We start from the raw sequence: 13,068 nt of genomic DNA, 5'->3' as shown, positions 1-13,068 counted from the left end.
GATATATCAAGACCCTCAGATTCGGCCTAAAGTGACTGTCATTCTGTGTTTGACAAAGTTTCTGCTTTGGTGACAGCACCCTCAAAATAGGCCTTTGATAGAGGCTCAGGTGCTAGAGCCAGAAGACTATTTGAACTGCTCTTAGTTCAGAAACTTTGGATGTGCAATTTCCCCCCCTCAGCCTCCATGTCTGAATCTCTCTGCCAAGCATGTCTGCCAAATCACTATCTTCATTCTTGGACTGGCATCACTTCTTGGTCACAAAGATTACTGCTGCAAAATATCAGATGCAGTCCTTTTCATTTTGACTCTTGATAAGAACCTTGATTTCTTTAAATATGCCCACATTACAATTCCTATAGCAGCACCATGTTCTTCCCACATAAATGCCATTATTGTTTGGAGTATGTTTGTCTAGTTGTTCTTGACATTGACAGAACTGTAGCATTGCAGTGAAAGCATAGGAGTTGAAGGACATTAGATAAAGTGGATTTACTCTAACTTACTCAAAAAAGGACCTTTACAATAGTCAGAGCTCATATGTGAATGAAGGAGCTTTCCTGGGTAGCCATACCAATCCTGCAACTGGAAGTATCTGTAAGTCACCCAAAATGTGAGATTATAGATGGTTCTATAACAAAAGAACAACTGGTTATGTGAACTCTGTGATGTGTTTAAGCAGCCATTATTCTGGAAATAGAGTATTTTAGGAGATCACCTAAATTTTACTCATTTTTTTCTCTTTTAGATTTCGTTGGCTATTTACATTATCAGATTCCAGGTAGGGAGATTGTCTCTACTTGTCAGCCTCTCAAATGATAGTTCCTACTCTTTAAATAATACTGTATTCCTGAAATTTTCTTGGACTTTTCTATCATTTAACCCTTTCCAGTATTATTCTTCTGATTTGAAAGATTCTCCTGAGTCACAGGAGAGCCAAACCAGATATTTGATAACATAGTTGAAATAGCAACCCGAGGTTCTCTACTGCTCTTCCAGAAAATATATTCTTCTCTGTTCCAACCAGCATCACCAGTTGTGTGGGTGTACTTTCTCTTCATCTGTAGTCAGTTTTCTTTTCAATGGGAAAATGAATTTAATGTATATAAAAATGTTAAAGTGATGTTTTGATATTTGTTGATATTATAGAGTAATTACATCAAAGTAATTGAAATATTTTCTTTGCATTGTTTTTGTGGTGATAAAGTAAACCATTTCAGTACTGTTTGTTATCCTATGAATGATAGGGTACTGAATAAGTTAGCTCCAGGTCTAAGCTGGTATTTAAGAATGAGCATCCTCCCTGCAGCCTGAAGAAGTGGGAGTAGGGACATACAGAGATAAATCGTTGTTGTAGTCAAAGCAAGGCAAAATGCTAGATGGTTACAAAGCATGTAGAAGAAAGCAGAGAGCTTGGAGAGACACTGAGATACTAATTTTGGTAGGATAAGAGATTTACTTTTCAAGGGGTCATGGGGACAAGAGATGGGTTGGACTCCAGAATTAGGGCTTAAGAAAGTGATGCCTATCAGTGAGAGAGAACCTATATCAGAAGGAAGTTAGTAACTCCAGCCTGCAGCCAGCTCTGAGTTGAAATAAACAAATATAAGGTATTCATTTATATTTCCTGCCATGCACAGGAAAAATAGTTTCATGAGGCTAGCTGCATGTGGCTGTGAGGTGATGAGAAAGAAATCAGTCTGGATCACTGTGTCCATTTGAATTTCAGTTCACCTCATGTGCTGCTGTGCATTCTGCATGTCCCCGCTTTTTTTTTTTTTTTAGGTATTTCTACAGAAAGATGCATCTTTCCATTTACGTATGGTGATACTGTCTATTATAATTGCATCTCCATGAACAGTGACTTTGCCTGGTGTTCTTTAGACAGTACCTTCCAAGGCAGGTGGCGTTACTGCACTGCAACAGGTGAGTGTGGTACCATGGTAAAACTTAGATGCCCAGGACCTAAGAGGCAGGTGGTAGCTGGAGGCTGTATAAATCTTGGTATCATAAATACCCGAGTGTATATTCTGAGTTTTCTATGTAATTTTTGTGATATGCTCTAAGTTCAATAGTGATGAATCTGACTGTATTTATGGTTCTCTTTCCACTCACCCTTTCTCGGCAGATCCCCCACCGTGTAGCTTTCCATTCAAATTCAGAGGAGAAATGTTTTACAACTGCATCAAGACAGGTTATGTTTTGAATCGCACTTGGTGTTCACTGACTGATGATTACAGCAAAGATAAAAAATGGAAGCAGTGCTCTCCTCTCAAGTAAGTGGACGAGGGAAGATGGGACAAGGCTGTGCTGTAACTGATGAGGAGGGGAACACTGGGGATTGATTCTGGAGGAAACTGGAAACCTACTTGTGTGGTGATGACTCAGATCACTTGTCAGTAAGCATTTCCTGTGAAGGCTCTGATGGTACATATTTCCAGCTTAACAAGTCATAATGTCTTTCACAGATATTTAGCTCTGGTTTTGCAGCATAAGAGGAGCCACCAGCAATGCACAAATGTGTACATGACTGTGCTTCAACATAATATTGTGGGATCTTGAATCTGTATTCTTGTATGAATTTTTAAATGAAATTTGTTGGTATGATATATATATATATATAATGATCACAATCATCATTAGGAATTTGTACCTGTAAGCAATATATCTTGACTCCTCTTTTTTCCCATTCCTCTACCCCCCGCTCAATGCCTCTTTCCCTCATTTACAGTTTTGTTTCTATTTTATCTTTGTCTTCTCATTTGTTCTTTTCTCCCTCTCCCCGTCCTTCCTTAGTTCTTCTTTCATTTTGAACAGTTTCTTCCTATTTCACAATATTTATTATACATATTGGTTCTTATTTACACTTTCAGTTTTCACACTAGATAGACAATGTGATATTTGCAAATGCTGTCTGATTTATTTCACTTTAGAGTATGGTCTCAAGGTTCATTCATCTAGGTATAAATGTCTCATGTTTACCCTGTATGGCTGAATTGTATGAAAACCACATTTTTTAATGCATTCATCAATTGGTAAGCATTTGGATTGTTTCCAAGATTTAGAAATTACAAGCTATAACTTTAGGTGGCACAAAACTAGGGAACACAGTAGAGAAAGAATGTCAGAGAAAGCAAAAGAATATTGCAGTAAACTAGGAAGAAAGACAATTTCACTCATATGAAAATATAAAATCAAGAGAAATAGTTGAGGAAAGAGAAAAAAGATCAATATAAAAAAGGGTAAAAACCTAAATAATGACAAAAAAGAAAAAGTAAAAAGCCAGTTGGCCAGAGAAAGGAAAATCAATCAAATAAAGAAAAAGAAAAATAATAAAATTCCTCTAGTGTCCACAGTTCTGTGGCAGTGTCCAAGTCAGATTCCCGAAATGTGTGTGTAACTCCACCAAGTTTGCAGTAAGAGCTGTGCTGGCTGAGGGGCTGATCTTGGCCTCTGGATGTAGGGGCTGGGACTGGTTTTAAGCTGATAATGTTCTGAATGTCCGTTTTTCCTTACCATGTCTCTATAGAGATCTCCAAGTTGCTGTGGCTCCTTTGGGTAGCCAGGGATTGCTCCCAGATCTGCGTGCAGTTGGCCCCTCTGAACTTTGCACAACTTCCTCTGTTCCACACCACTGACTCCCCTTACCTGATGGATGTAGGGCAGCGGGAGTGCCCTTGTCCTGCTGCAGGATAAGGCTGCTTGCCTGCTTATGCAGCAGAGCCAAGGGCACTCTGCTGGTCTCAGACCAGAGGGATGAAGTGTTTGTGGGGGGTTGCTTTATTTTTATTGGAATAATTCAATAAAATCACTAGGTCAAAAGATTTGTGCATGATGTATATGTCTGCATGTGTTTTAGATTTTGTTATTCCAAGTTATCCTTCATTAACTTTATAACACTACTCATGATCAACAAAATGAGTCTCATTCAAATAATGGATTATTATATATTATGAAGTCATTAAAATAATGGTGGTATATTTAATTTGAGAGTGAGAGAGAAATGCTTGTGTGCCTCTTAGGCCTTTGATCTCTTAGACTCTTCTCTCCTTCTGTTGTGTGGACTCGTATTAATAAGCTATTTCGGTATATGAGATATCCCATGAGAAGAAGAGAAAAGATGATTCCTCAGAGGAGATATATGTGACTGTGACCCATGGAAAGTGATAAAGACTGTGATTCTAATGTTTCTTTTTTCCCCACAGCACTTAGAAAACTCTTGTTGCTTTCAAGATGAAGAAGTCAGATTCATGCCTCTCAGAATTCCATCCTTTTTAGATTTGACTGATGTGATCAATAAAGGATTGACCTCTGTTCCATGTGGAAGGTTCTGTTTTCTGAGTAAGGGATCAATCAAAGCTCATGGGTGATGAACACATTGCTGGCCTTACTGGGGAGGGAACTAGAAGGGCTTCTGTAAGGAAGAGATTGCGTTCAAACCAAGATCCTGAAGAACTGATGACAGTATCTTCTTTGGTAAGTCAGCTAAATTCTTAGAGCACTTGAATATTTTCCTGATATAATTTTAAGTTGTAAACATTGAAAGAAAAGATACATTTTTAATTTCTGAGGTGAAATTCATATGAGATGCAATCAATCATTTAAATTGAAAATTCACTGGCAGTTAATAAGTCATGATGTGCAAGCATCACTTCTGTCAAATTCCAAGACATTTTCATTGCTCTGGAAGGATTTCCACCCTAGATCATCTTTGTGAGTGCTGGGTATCACCACAGATGATTCACTCAAAAGAGGCCTAGAGAATCTCAGAGGGAGTATGTATGAGAATCCAAAAATGCTTCTCACATCAGCTATGAACTTCCTTCTCTCCCAAAATGGAAAACATTAGTTTTAAATGAATATCAGATAAATCTAGATCCAGATATACTGTACAACCCCATCACAAATTTCAGGGCCTTTTTCTTATTGTAATCAGTGGGAGGGACACTTCAAAGCTTTCCAGAACAGCTTTAAGTCTCTACAAAAGTGTTTTAAAGTTGTTAGTACTATTTGAAGCCGCATTCATTCCTTGTGACCAAGGCAGAACCCTCTTAGATGTAAAAAATTAAAACCTATAGAAAATGGCAAGTTATTTTTAGAACAAAATATTGTAGGAAAGTCTTCAGTCTAAATACATTATATACATCAATGTGCGCTCAACATACCTAATTCCATTCCTGCAAAACATTTGTTTTCCACGCAATCTTACCAATGATAAAAAAATCAGTAAAGATAAATACATGTAAAGCAAACCAAGAAGTCACATTCATGCTCATCTATATTGATTAGGTCATATTTTAAATTACAAAGTCAAAAATAGAGCTCTATAATTTAAAACTTTTTAGTATAGTCATTTTTTATTGGTTGTTTGCATAGGTAGTAAAAATATGCTTTCTGTTAGATCGAGGGCATACAAAATTGCTTTTATTACTTGGGGTAAAAATGCTCAAAATGCAGCAGCAAAAAAAGAAAAACAAACTTTGGGAGCTGACCAAAGGCAGTATAAAGCACTGAGTATTTAAATAAAAGCACTGTATAACCCATCCCCAAAATATGTATTCAGATTAACAATAATGTACCCTTTATGAAATTAAAGGCAAAATCGCCTGCACACTAAAGCTATGTTTTATGTTTATGACAGGCACTGGTCTGTCAGCAAATTGTGTCCTTCTCAACTACAAATGTAAACTCCAGTGTGTCTCCAGGATATGTTTTATTGACTTTGCTTCTAACTGGTATCTTACCTCGAAAATCCAACCCAGGAACACTAAGTGTCTTCGTTAACTTATAACAATCATTTATAGAGAAAAAACAAGTAATTGTCAGAATGAAATATATCAAATATCCACCTACTGTAAAAAACATTTATTTGACACAAATGAGCTTTGTTCTCAGCTTTTCTCTGCTTCATTTCCCCTATTTCTGTTTTTTCAAATGTTAGCTACTTTAGAGGGAAGATATCTCTCTAACACACCCACACAAACAATTCACAAATATATCTCATGCACATCTATCTCATCTCATCATAGATGGACACACTCTAATGTACAGTGATTGAGTAATGGATTTTTCAATCCCTAAACAGCAGAGACAACCCAGTGTGAATTAGTATATGTATGAGTGAAATATCTCCAGAGATGAAGGGCACATTTGGCTTCAGACAGAAGATATGTGCTCAAGAGGACCACAAGCCTTAGCCAACCGACCAGAATCTGTAAGATCTTTCAGTTGACAAAGAATATCACATCTTTAGAGATTGTCAGCATCCTGTTCTTGATCAGCTGTGTTCTCAGGGCTCCTCCACTACAGCAAATCCCTGAAGCTTTCAACTTGCCTTTAAATGCAATGCAGACCTTCAATGAATGTTTGCAGAGCAAATGACTGATGAAAGAATGACTTCAAGGGTTTAAGGAAACCTCATAGATAATGACAATTTTTAGTATGTATAAATACTATCACATTTGCTTTTATTGATCCTATATTATTTTAAGTTAGGCTGCTGATGGGATGAGAAAACACAAAAAGGGAGGAGGCAGTCTGAAACAAGAGGAGCTTACCTTGTTTCTCTGTGCTTCCATACTTTCTCAAGGAAAGGCTCTGTTGCTTGCTGTTATCTATCTGCCATCTTCGGGACTCTACAATGCAAGCAATTTGATTATTGTTATCAAATGGATCACAGACTGGAGGTAAGTGATCCCCTTTGTGTTAAAGTTTTGCTTTATGTATCTACAACACTGAAGTTCAATTTGCAGTTGTCTGATATCTTTAAACATACTTTCCATGACATCAAATGGGACCCAGCTCACAGCCTTGTGCTCATATTGACTGTCACCATCACTTGGTTCCTGGTAACTGCTAGAAAGATTCCTCCAACTATCAAAGAATGGGATGGAGACCTTGTCACCCAGTGTCCCCAATCTTCTCCAAGTTGGAGCCAATTGGAGAGTCCCTTGAGAACTGAGAGAGCTAGAATGTAACTGCAGATAGTGACCAAAAAGGTCTCATGCAAATTTCATTGACAGCCAAAGGGCTGGTGACAGATGGATGACAAACTTTGACTCTGGACACTTCTCACAAATGGTCAAGTTGAAAGGACTCCATCATTTTTGCTTCTTTCTCTAGTTATCTCCACATCAGACAGAGTCCACAGGCTTAATGTAATGCTCCCTGGCTGTATCTGCTTACAGCATGGGCAGCACTAGGCATTATCTGGGACAAGCTGTTCCTCTTTGATGTAGACTTGGAAATACTGGGATAAAGTGCATGTTTGAGGCTGAGGATGATGCTCCTTCTGTAGATAGACACTTTCTGAATCAGAGGGGTACTCATCTTTAGTACTTATAAATAGAAAATCATTTGTCTCCTTATCCCAGTCTATTACTAATTTCACATGAACAGTAGCACCTGGTTCACACGATTTTAATGCTTTTCTGCTGTCAAGTGGTACAAGAGCTGCTCTTCCTGGGGCAGCAAATATGTTATTTCCACAACAATGATCACACACAAACTGAAGGGGCACAACTTAATGTAAACATTAAGCCTCAAGACATCCTTCATCTTTTCCAAGATTGCCTTTGGTAAAAGGTCCCATGCTATTGTCTTCTCCAAGTGCAGGACGAGAGGCAGTGCAAATCTCTTCCTCTGCTGCCCAGTTCAGACTATTACACACCAACAGAATAATCTTGTTACTTCCTGTTCTGGAGGTGGGCTGAGGCACTTTCCCTTGCTTTTCCATTGTTTGTGCAGCAGAAGATAAACTATGATGATTCAGGCCAGATTTCAAGTGGTTTAGATTGCTGTTTAAGTGAATTCCTCTTTGACTGAGAATTCCTTCAGGCCTAAATATTTCTAGAGTCTCAAAAGCAAAAATGCAGTCACTTTCATGAACTGTTTCCAGGAAGGCTATCTCCAAAAATAAACAATGGAATCAATCCATCATGGTATATTTCTGTTAACACAGTCTGATCAATGGAGATCTTTGTTTTCATAGACACTGCTTCCTGAAGTCTGGTGACAGTCCCAGACAGAAGCATAGCCACAGCAATCCTCATGCCATGGGGACATTTCCTTTGATAAACTGCAGTGACAGAGAGGCTTTGTGTGGTGTAGAGGAAGAGGCAAAGAAGAGCATAGGAAAGGGTCAAAAGTGTTGCTCTTTTTTGAAAAAAATTGTTATTTTGAAGGTAGTAAAATACAACAGAATAAGACAGAATAAAGCCAGTTGAGACAATGCATTGAAATTGGTTCAGAACTGGGATAACAGTAATAGGTACCATAGTGTATCTCATTATCTTCCTAGTAGTTCTTTCAATCAGGTATAGCAAAATCAAACCAAATATATAACATTATAGAACTTACTAAAACAGAATATTGAGTAGAGAAATACTATTAATCAGAACAAAGTAAACAGTGATAACAATATTTGCCTTCAAAGTGATGGTAGAAGGAAATCCCCCCTATTTGCTATATTGCATATGGTCAACCTCCCAAGAGATGCTCAGACCTCTGGCTCCCATTTGCTAAAGGGGGATGAGGGGTGGGATGTTTGACCTTCAGTCCATGCACCAGTAGGCTCATGGCTGCTTACCAGGGAGACAAGTGGGTTGCTTTGTTTCCCCGTACCCTAAGTTTCAACATGGTGTGGATCTCAGGAGACACTGGCTGTATCTCTCCCTTGGGTGGCCACTGCTTGCCCGAGCCACAGCTGCTTACCAGGGAGGCGAGCGAGTTGCTTGGTTTCGCAGGTTGCTCTGTTTCAGACAGTGAGGATGTGTCAAATAAGATCAGTACTGGACTTGAAAAAGTTCTTGTGCAAAAGTGCTACACACAGGAAAAGTGGGTTCCTCAGGCATCATATCAGTCTCTGATGGAGGCTTTAGAGGAGGCCGCCCACTCTACTTTACAGCAAGACTAAGATCTTCATGAACTCGGTCCAAAAGCCACAGCAGAAATTTCTGGGCACCATGCTGGGAATTTCCTGGCTACTTCAGTGCATTCTTTGCCACAATACTCTTGAAGTTGCGGCTGTGCTTGGGGTGTACTCCTGGGTCCAGAGGATCTGTACCAGGTGTGCCAGCTACATGGTGACCTTGCCCTAATCCTGTACTCCAAGTATTCAGAAAAGAGCTCAGTGCCACTGAGGCATTGCTGTGTGGTGTTTATGTAGCATGTGTGGCCGTGGTTGTGGAGCCCCATCAGCCAGGCACCTGGTTGGTGACCCAGGTAAGTGGCAGCTGGTCAGGGCGTGAAGCAGCTGCAGTGCCTGCTATGGCCCATGGCAGCACCACTGGTGCTAAGGTGCAAGAGCTCGGACTGCATCTTGAGGACACTGCTCATGCAGTTGCTCACCAAGTGCCTAGGACCTCGAGGAGGGGGCTGCCAGCTCACCTTGCCCCACCTGAGCCAGTAAGTGAGCAGCACCAGTGGGCCATTCATGAAGAACTTTTATTTTCAGTGGTGTACAATTTCTGCTGATGAATGCATCACGATTATTTGTTTCACAAAGAAGTTATAAAGGTAGTTTTGACAGGTCAGAATGTGTGAACATATCTTTTTGAGGATCAAAACACAATGCATTAAAAGCACAGACTGAAAAGACATTGCTCAATTTCTATTCCCAGGTTTTCCACTTAGCAACCAAGATGGTTAACTACACTACTTCACTATTCCTGTTTTCTAAATCTAATATGTCAGTAGTAATAAGTCCTTGGGATGGATAATAGCCCTTATAAAACAGAAAGCATTTGATATATTTTCCTTCCTCAAACCTAAGTTTTTGGCTGGACCTTTGATTCATTTTTTGGGTGTAGTCCATTTAAATTTCAGGTTGTTTGAAAGATGGCAGATAGATAACAGCTGGCTAAAGAGGTTCTCTGAGATGGTCAACTTAGAATTCAACATAATACAGCATGGGGAGCCCCGAACAGAAGGAGAGGAATTCTCTCATCCCAAAAAGAAACTAAAGTGAGAAGAACCAATGAAACATACAGTCCCAGCCAGCTGTGCCACCATGCAGCCCTGAGCACCTCTGGCTGCCCTTGGCCCACCAAGACATGCCATCCCTGCGCCATTGCTCTCCAGCCACTGTCTTGGACTCTGTGGCCATGGGCGTGCTAGAGGTTGGGGGAGCAGAGTGACTCAGCACCCACCAGCTGCCCCTGCCCCTGCCATCACTGCCACCGCTGCTGCCTCCCCAGATTCAGGCCGCATTCTGGAGGGTGCAAGGAGGAAGGCACGTTGCTGTACAATGGGTGTGGGACCTGCTGGGATGAATTGCTGCCTTCACCCTTGCTGCTCGTGCAAAGTGAGCCCATGGCACCATTGCTGAGCAGGCCCTCGCTGCCTGGAGTGCCCCTGAGGTCCCCTGGCAGGTGAGTGTGTCTTCGCTGCTACCAGGTCTGAGCAGCTGGAGGCTCAAGGAGCTGCTGCTCGGAACAGAGCCCAGAGAATCTGCTTCTGAAAACATCTCTTCAGACAATAATCAAAAATAGAGAACCAGAACTTTCTGGTTTCCACCTTGCTTGACCAGCTTCAGGGAATTTGGTCTGCCAGCCTGCGCCCTGAGCTCTGGACTGGATGTCATGGGGTGAGTGTCCCTGCACCATCCTGAGCCCCTGGGAGGGAGTTTAAGATACCTCAGATAACAGCAAATTGGGGAGGGCAGCAAAACTCCAGTCAGCATGCTACAGAAAGACTCTAAGCAATACGGAGAGGGCCAGAGACCCCCCAGACACACCTGTCTGAAAGAAACCAGAAACATGACAAGAGACAGAAAAAAAAACCTCCAGCCACTGACCCTGGAAAAATAAGCCCAGGAGAGGTAAATACAGAAGAGAACCAGTGCAGTAATCATGCAATATTAGACACAGCATCTGCTAACATAAAGAAATGCCTTTAAGACCTCATAGATGAATTTAAAACTGTACTTCTGATCCAAGTGAGGCAAGATATGAAAAGATTAATTAAAGAACTGATAAGCCCCTCTCAAGAGAACACAAATGAAAGAATGGAGGAACTCAGAAAAGCAAGAGAAACCTTTGATGAAGAATATAAACAAATTCTAGAACACATGAAGCAGATCCAAAGAGATTACCAGGAAACTAAAAACTCCATTGAAAGTTGGCAAAATGCTTTGATAGAAACTAAAGTTAGCCTTTTAGAACTTGAAGAGAGATTTATGATGTGTGATCTTGACAGAAAAGATCTCTTAAAAATAACAAGGAACCAGGAAGAAACAATTCAAAGGCTAGAAGACAAGAGGATTTATAACTTAAGAATAAAAAAATGTGAGAAGCAGGAGTAATCACAGATGACTACAAAGACTATTCATAGATATAATTAAGGACAACTTTCAAGCATAGGAAAAAGAAATGATAACCAGATAAAGGAGGCATACAGAGTTCCAGCCACCTACAACCAAAACAGATCTACATCCAGACATGTAATAATCAAGATTCCAGAAAACCAATACAAGAACAAAATATTAAAAGCAGCCAGAGAAAAGAAGCAGATTACCTACAATAAAAAATTATCAAAATAATGAGACTTATCAACACAAACTCTCAAATTGAGAAGAGCCTGGGAGAAATAGTCCAAGCCCTGAAAGAAAATAACCTCCAACCAAGACTGATCTATCCAGAAAAACTCTGTCTCAAAATTAATGGAGAAACAAGATATTTCCAAGATAAGGAGGAACTGTGGGAGTTCATGGCCATCAACCCAAACCTACAAAAAATACTGAAGGACATTACAGAGAGAGAGAGAGGAAGGGACACCAGGATTCCAGCAACAGTGACAGAGAGGCCTCAATGAATGGTGCAGACAGTGGAATGAAGGAGTAAAGTGGACAAATAATAGCAGAAGAATAAAATAGCAGAAATGACACAGAGATGGTAAGTTATAATCTTTAATAGCCCTGATACACTAACAAAAGAAGAACCACAGGCAGAGTAGATTAGGAGGCAGGCTCCTTTGAGATGTTCTGAATAGGAGATACACTCAACCTGAAAGAGGGTTAATAAACTGAGAGTCAAAGATGAGAAAGCAATGCTATAAGTGACAGGAAACCAGAGAGAAATAGGGACAACTCGTCCAGCAGTCGCAGACAGACTGGAAAGCTATGACACTTTTGGGCAGTGTAGAACTACACAGCTGGAAGGAAGGACAACCTTGAGACTTTACTAAGTAAAGGAGTATAGCTCAAGATCAAGATCAGGGGTAAAAAGGTTTAGCAACACTCAGATAGATAACAGATTGGCCCCCTAATCTAAAAACTAAAAGAGCTAGTGAGACCCAAAATATACTAAGCACCCTGAGAAAGGGAAAGGGGAGGAATTGTCTAAAAAAGGAAGGCAGAGGACATTGTTAATAGTGTATCAGTATTTAAAAGCCACAGTAGTTTTATCATTCTGTTTAATTTGATTATATTTTGTTCTGGTCTGCCTACCCATATTAGATTTGAGGGCACAGACAGCTAACCCAAAAGTAGCAGGTTACACCATGGTAACTATCCTTAACTTCCTATTAACTTACACTGAAACCCTTTATTACTTACATTGTCATACTATGACTGATCTTATTTGAAGCTGGTTTGTTAGATTGCTGTTTAGCCTTGATTGATTTCATTCAAATTTGGTAGCTTGATAGTATCAAGTCTAAGAGTAGAGACAACTACTCTGAAGATGACAAAATGTAAAAGATATCTATTCTGGTTTGGATTATTAACTATTTTTAAGTCCTACAATATCTTCAAAGTTGTGTTTTTAGTAAAATAGCTATGTAATGTTATGTTCAATTACATTATGCCTGATGATGTGGACAATTCTATTGAAAATAATAAGAGAAAGCATAGTAACTACGTAGATCATCTAATATTGCGGTCCTATAAGTCTTTTTAATTTCATGTTTTTCAAGGAATTTATTTTGTTGTCTTGTTTTGATCTGTTTTTCCCTAAAATACAGAAAAGATAGATATACATGTAGAAATTCACACATGTGAAGTATTTCAAAACTAGGAACAGATTATATAATATACAATGTAATGCATGGATGCTCTGAAGAAGAAGAGAC

The 13,068-nt window shown here is 39.7% G+C and overlaps 1 pseudogene; it reads right to left on the bottom strand.

Annotated features, from left to right (window-relative positions):
- Window positions 1–6,224: 6,224 nt before the first annotated feature.
- On the bottom strand, window positions 6,225–10,059 carry LOC100733168 (ubiquitin carboxyl-terminal hydrolase 31-like; annotated as a pseudogene).
- Window positions 10,060–13,068: the final 3,009 nt, after the last annotated feature.

Source organism: Cavia porcellus, unplaced genomic scaffold (genome assembly GCF_034190915.1).
Source record: "Cavia porcellus strain 051 isolate PalLab524CR breed Dunkin Hartley unplaced genomic scaffold, mCavPor4.1 scaffold_7, whole genome shotgun sequence".
Classification (NCBI taxonomy): Eukaryota; Metazoa; Chordata; class Mammalia; order Rodentia; family Caviidae; genus Cavia; species Cavia porcellus.
This window is presented reverse-complemented; position numbering and strand designations above follow the sequence as displayed.